Source organism: Nanorana parkeri, unplaced genomic scaffold (genome assembly GCF_000935625.1).
Source record: "Nanorana parkeri isolate BGI_ZX_2015 unplaced genomic scaffold, ASM93562v1 scaffold2110, whole genome shotgun sequence".
NCBI lineage: Eukaryota > Metazoa > Chordata > Amphibia > Anura > Dicroglossidae > Nanorana > Nanorana parkeri.
The window spans coordinates 59724-66172 of record NW_017308378.1 but is presented as its reverse complement, the minus strand read 5'-3'; the positions used below and the strand labels follow the sequence as shown (position 1 = coordinate 66172).

At 40.1% G+C, this 6449-nt stretch overlaps 1 protein-coding gene across 1 annotated transcript in view; it reads left to right on the top strand.

Annotated features, from left to right (window-relative positions):
* Positions 1 to 6449, top strand: part of ABCG4 (ATP binding cassette subfamily G member 4) — a 35647-nt gene that overhangs the window by 346 nt on the left and 28852 nt on the right. The window lies entirely within an intron of this gene.

Sequence of the window (6449 nt, the reverse complement as noted above, 5' to 3'; positions counted from 1 at the left end):
ACTAAAATTCAGCCAGAGGAAGATGCTGTAGATGAATGCAGACAACATACTCTGCAGGATATATGAGGAGGCAACTCATACACGCCAGTATAAAGAAGTCTGCATGATGTTTGTAACAAAAGGGTCAACTACAATGAAATAAAACTCATTCTAGAGGCATCTGAATGATCAGGTTGGCCTATTGTTTAATACCTTAAAGGGGACTTGTCAGGATTAAATATGGGAGTTGCCATTGTTGACTAAATTAAAGTGCAAGCTTGGGGCTGTCAAGATGATATTTGCTTCCCTTATGTAGCAAGTCACTGACCTGAAAGCATGTTGTCAGTGAAGGTTTGAAACACCTCAACCACATGCTTGTTCCAGGTCAATGATCAGGATAAGGATGGCTGACCCAGAGCTTGTACTAGTCAGCAGTCTGTTTGATCTGCCATTTCCTGTCCTGCCCTTTAATGACCAGAAGCTTTTTCTATAAGATTAACTTGATTGTTTTTTTGTAGTAAATTGTTGTTATTTATAGCTGATTACTGTGTGTGTAATACAGCAGGCAGTAGAGTCTTCTTCTGGGGAAGACAGGGTACCATAGATCCAACTGGGAGAGCCATTTGCTGGTGGTCTTCTCCATGATCACATAGGCACATTGCCCATCTGGTTCAAAACAGGCAAATGGGGTGGCAGTCATATCTTTGGTGCAAAGGGTTGGTGTGCTTTTCAAATTCTTCTTTGCCTTGATGTTGCATCCATTTAACTTTATTTCTGCTGCTTTCCTTGGGATTCTTTGCATGATAAATAATTTAGTTCAAGAATTCCTGAACCAGACACTGTACCGTGATCCATTCTCCAAGCTGTTTTGAAAAGCGATGCGCCTCAATCTTTATGTTTATAAACATATATATTTAGCATCTCAAAATCAGTGTAGTATTGCCTTACAAAAAAAACGTGACTATTTAAATCTGACTCAAAGGACATATAAGTCATGGCACATGGTGGCATATCAGCTGGCCTGTGTACACAAATGGTGTATAGTATCTAGAAGATAGTGACCTGAATACTTATACACTGCTCCTAAGGGACCCAGATATTTTCCTCTGGACACAGAATAGGCATCAGCTGTCTGTTTAGACCCCTGATGTTTCCATAAAGAGAACCTGTCAACACCGATCTACACTATCAATATCACATTTTGTGATAACAATAACGTAGACCCGAAAATGTCATAGGATAAGTGCATAATTAGGCATAAAATTATATATTTTCAATCCTAGACCTCTCAAATAATATTTTAGCAAAACAAAAACACCTTCCAATGCATAAGACACCGTATGCTGCCCAGCAAGTCAGCAATCAGATCTCCATAGAAGCTTAAGTGTTGAGACGTCCTCTTCAACTTGGCACAAGTGCTCTGTATACCTACAAGCTGTCATTGATTTACTTTAATATCACAGTGATTCATACCTTATCAGGCAGCTCACTTCAAAATTTCAGTCAAAGAGAGCCTTAATGCAAGCAGCTACCCCTCTGCTCTCTTTTTAGCAAAGCCATGTATCTCTGGGGGTCCTTTGTCGTGTATTAATGTTGAACTAAACTGCTACATCGTAGGTGCAAGTATGAATGGCATAATTGCACATTATGGCACACTTAGCTTACAAGTATATCATCTTTTAGCACTCTCCACTTCAGCTGTCAGTCACCGGTCCACCCCCCCCCCACCACCACCATCTCCTCCACTGCTTCTTCCAGGTTCCCAGTCGTCCTCTATGGCCATTGGATGGACACTGATGATTTAACCCCTGGCATTTGCACAGGAATTGTCCCTGGCACCCTGCTCCATTCCCGCCATACAGTGTACAAATAAATTAACATATAGGGAAAAAAGGAACATTTCTAGACGAAGAGACTTCATGTCCCCCAAAAATCCCTACCTCCTAGCATTTTTTTTATTTTAAGAGTTTAGGGCCCTCCTTACCATCTTGTCTTGATTTGTATTGTGATTGTAATGTCTCCCTTATATTCTAAAGCACTGCGCAAACTGTTGCCGCTACATAAATCCTGTATAATAATAATAGTTCTTCTTTAAATATTTATTTGTTTAATAAAAAAATATACATCAACAGAGAAGCACAAGGAGCTCCTCCATCGTGTAAAAACGACTTTATTTGAAAATAAAAACAGCTAAAAATGTACTCACAAACAACCAATGGTAACAAGCTTGTAGTAATTGGATCTCAAGAGAGCTGAGGATGGACAGACATCTGAGGCTTTAAAAGTGTGGATGAAGAGCTAAGCCATTCTTGCTGCACATACTCCTCGAAAAAAATATACATATATAATAAAAAAAATATGAAAAAGTAACTAAAATTAAATTAAAACCTACTACACTTACCAATTAAGTATCCCAATATATATATATATTGGTGATTAAAGAATTTGTTAAAGGTGCATTATTTTAGTTTAAAACCAAACTCCAGCAAGTTTTTCTTTATTATTATTTTGGTAGAGTGAGAATGATTTAAAGTTTTTGTCAGGCTTTTATTTTTGTGTGAGACTCCACTGGGGATATTTTCCCTTACTTCATGTCCATTGTGACACTCATATAGGTAAAATGGGGTGCAGTTGCTGCCCAGCCAGAAAGGCACATACAGCAATAAAAACATTTGGGGGAATTTATAAAAACTGGAGCAGACAGAAACTGGAGCAGCTGTGCATGGCAACCAATCAGCTTCTCTCTTTCATTTTTAAATCTTAACTGAATAACTTGGAGAGAGAAGCTGATTGGTTGCCATACACAGCTGCTCCAAATTTGGCCTTCTCTAGTTTGGATAAATTCCCATCGTGTGATTTCTAACCCTTCCACACTCTGCTAACAATGTGGCTTTGTTTCTGTCTGTGTCCCCATTGAAGAGATTTCCTATTATCATTTCCTATCCTGACAGAAACTAGAGGCAAATCCCCCAAGAAGGACAGAGGTGGCAATAAAAATATAACCAATGCTTTAACCCTTTCTTGCTCTGTCCAAAATCAAATCAAATGTTTTAGCTGGAGTTTGGTTAAATCAATGGAGTGGTAAAAGTGTTCAATGCATTGTATATTGACAGTTTTGCATATCTTCATTTTTTATTGATTAGTGAGAGCATTTTAAATGCTAGAGGTATTTGTTATCTATTGACTTGACACAATTTCATCCCTTTGTTTAATGGGCATTTAGTAAATGATTGTGTTTTTATATGCGCAAAATAATTTTATTTAATTTTTTAAGTGAAATTATATTTTTACAATAAAATCAGGCCTCTTTTTTTATAAGACAGCATGGCTCGAAGAGGGAGGGGCGACTCTAGGAGCCAGTCAGGTGCTCTTCATGTGCATGCTGAGAAGAAACATGCTGACAGGATAGAAGAGAGATGACCTCATAAGTCTGCTTCTGCTTCTTCAGTGTCTAGTCATTGCTTGAGTGACCAAGCTGTGCTGCTTAATTGCAATAAAAAAGGACAGGTCACTTGGCTAGCTCTGCTGTCTGCCAAATATCCAGATGAAATCCAGAGATAATATCCAGATGAAATCCTTGGGCAGGTAAAACAGCTCACATAATATGTATTTCTGCTATGTATTTAGCTGGTTATCTGGAGTTCAGCTTTAAACAAAAGTGTAAGAGCTCGCAGTGTGTCACCTGCCTTCCTAATGCATACTACCCTCTTCTTTATTACTTAAAGCGGACCTTTACATATCTTAAAAATAACAACAAACACACCTTGTTTAGAAATGTTTAGTAATGATAATCTACAAACACATAATCTTTCTTTGTAATCTTTGCATCCCTTATTTCTCTTTTCTTCCCCAGACTTCTCACAGTGGCCATGTTTACTAAGGGCAGATTACTAGCTCTCCTATTACTTCCTTGATTTCTGGCACATGTGAATAGACATGTGACCATGCACATCATCTCAGGCGAGGAAAATGCCTTTCCCTGACATTTAATGAGATTACTGATGAGATTTCCCAGCAATGCTCTGCTGATCACATGGACGGGATCCTTCCCGTAAATGTCACGTAAATGTATGTCTTTTTTTTTCTACTTGCGCGCGCCTCCTAGCAGACCGGCGTGTGCAGAATCCCGCCGGGAATCTGTACAGCCATTACCAGCTGTTACACATACAAGTGATCGGCGGCTCTATAGCCGTCCGATCGCTTGTATGTGCCGCCATGTGCGCCACCCCCCCCATGCAGTACTGCTGTTCCACTGTCGCCTCCCTCCCTCCTGCACCCTCAACTTCAATCCCTGGCCCCGCTGCCCCATATGTTGCCCGGAACTGGCTCGGGAGGGTGTCAGGAGGAAGATGGGAGTGAGGTCAGCATCTTCCTCCTTGCTAATCTTCCTCCAACATCTGAATGCGGAAGTAATGTGTATTACATCACTTCCGTATTCACCTGTCAGTCCTCTGGGTGCTATAGCCAGAGAGAAGAAGCTGATGAAGCAGATCTCTGCTTCATCGGCTTCTTTGGGGGTCCCCAGGTGACATTAGGGATCTTAGAGACCCCTAATGTCTCCATAAAGAAGACCTCTCAGTGTGCCTGCGCTATCACATAGGGGGATTGTTATACCCCTATGTGATAGGAATAACGTTAAGTGAAAAAAAAATAAAAGTCACATATAAAGAAATGTAAAAAAAAAAAAACACAAATTTTTTAAGTCCCCCACCCTTACGTATACGCATAAATAAACGTAAATACGCGTCGGGTGCGCTAAGACGTCAAAGCGACAATTGCGGTACACATGTTACATATCATCACGAACGTCGGAGCGAGAGCAATCATTTTAGGGCCATCAATTACTGATAACACTAAACTGTTGAGCGGTAAAAGCTTGTAAAGCGTCGCCTATGGCCAATTTTGGGTATTATCGTTTTTTAGGTTTCACGGGCGCGCACAATTTTAATGCTTGGGATGTTTGGTGTCTATTTACCTGACGTGACCCCGTCTTTTATATTTTACCAAAAAATTGGGTATCATTAAATGTTTCATAATTTAATATAGGGGAAACAGGTTTTTTTCCCCAAAATTTACGGTAATTTTTCCTTAATATAGTAAAATATAAAGAACCCCAGTGTTGATTAAACAGCACCAAAATAAAGCTCTACCTGTCCCCAAAAAATGGTATAAAATTAGTTTCAGTACAGCGTTACATGACGGAATAAATGTCATTCAAAATACCGCAGCTCTGAATACTGAAAAATGGCCTGGTCAGGAAGGGGGTTTAGCACCCCGGTCATCAAGTGGTTAACATATGAAATATAGTTCTGCTGTGTGCTGTATTTTTGATTGGCTGCTGCAGGAGGTGTACAAGCTTTGTCTTGTATCAGAATAGGTACTAGTCATTATGGGGAGGACTGCAAATGTGACAAGTGACCGCTTGCTAAAGTGAACCGGTTGGATTTGTGCAAAATTAATTTGCTCATGCCTATTAAACAATAGCGTCACCTAAAGGTTGCTTTCGCAGCTCCGCTTGGTTAAAAATAATCAATGAATAATGTTGAGCGAGCATGAACTCTTGCTAATTTGTTTTGCTTGATGGAACATTTTTACAGATGGGTAAAATCTTTTTCCAAGCTTTCATAGACTGCAGGGACTTGCGGTGAGCTCTGTGGCTGGTGAGGCACCCGTGGCCTGCCCCGCTTAGGACCTGTCACTGATCTATGTTTGGAGGAGAGAGGAGACAGGGAGGAGCCTCCCTGTCCCTCACTTGCTCATCACTGATGAGGCATCTAGATGGATGCCATCAGTTTTTTTTTTTTATTTATTGGACGGCTTGTAGCGATGGTGCTTTGCCATTGGTCCAAATCATCCAAAGAGCTCAGGGCTTGATGTAGCTCTGACCTTACTTTTTAGGTCACACACAGCATCAGGGAAGCCCACTGCTGTGTAACCTAACATAGCAGTCAAACCCCAGATAAAGCGCCGCCTGCTATGTAACCTGTTAGAAGCTGGTCTGAATGGAGAAAAAGCTGTCAGTTTCAGACTTGAAGCTGATAGCTTTCTTGTCCATCATGCATGCACATCCCTGATCAGGGCTATGCCTGATGAAGGGATCCTGTGTGGTCCCGATAGCGCTTGTGTATTTGACATAAGTTTTGAATAAATTCACATTGGCTATCCTTGAAGGAGTCTGGTGTGCTGGTGACATCTCTTGAATGTATGGGAAGCCTCTGTGCTGAGTGCTTTCCATTCATTTAGAACAGAGGATGCAGAAAAAGAAATTGAGGACTTTGTGTCCTCAATTTCTTTTCTATTTTAAAAGGGAAATATCAGGATTCTGTTTAGACCCCTAAGATTTCCCCGAAGCCCCACCAACAGTTAAAAAAAAATAAAAAAAATAAAAATTAATAATAATGAAAAATAATAAAAGATTTTTTAAAAAATGTAAAAAATAATTTTAAAAAGTGAAAATTACCCCCCCCCCC